The 267-nt window shown below is 56.2% G+C and overlaps 1 protein-coding gene across 1 annotated transcript in view; it reads right to left on the bottom strand.

Annotated features, from left to right (window-relative positions):
* ETH_00035595 (DNA replication licensing factor, putative) overlaps positions 1-267 on the bottom strand; it is a gene marked incomplete at both ends in the record, with an annotated part of 5,279 nt that overhangs the window by 1,929 nt on the left and 3,083 nt on the right. The window lies entirely within an intron of this gene.

Here is a 267-nt window from a genome sequence, read left to right as displayed (position 1 = left end):
GCTGCTGCTGCAGCAGCAGCATGGAACCGCCACCGACTGCAGCAGCAGCAGCAGCAGCAGACTCACTGTGGTGATCCATTTTTTGAGTTTCAATTTCGCGTGGGCAGCAGCAAGGCGAATGGAGGCTTCGAGTGTACGTACAGTGACGGGCTGCATGAGGCAGCTGGCTGCTGCTGCTGCTGCTGTTTGTTTTTGCTGCTGCGCTCTTTGCCTAATTTCAGTGTAGAAGTCAACAAGAGCAGCAGCAGCAGATTCGGACAGCCGGGG

This window comes from Eimeria tenella, genomic scaffold, assembly GCF_000499545.2.
Source record: "Eimeria tenella Houghton genomic scaffold, Eth_scaff2411, whole genome shotgun sequence".
In the NCBI taxonomy this organism is placed as follows: Eukaryota; Apicomplexa; class Conoidasida; order Eucoccidiorida; family Eimeriidae; genus Eimeria; species Eimeria tenella.
This window is presented reverse-complemented; position numbering and strand designations above follow the sequence as displayed.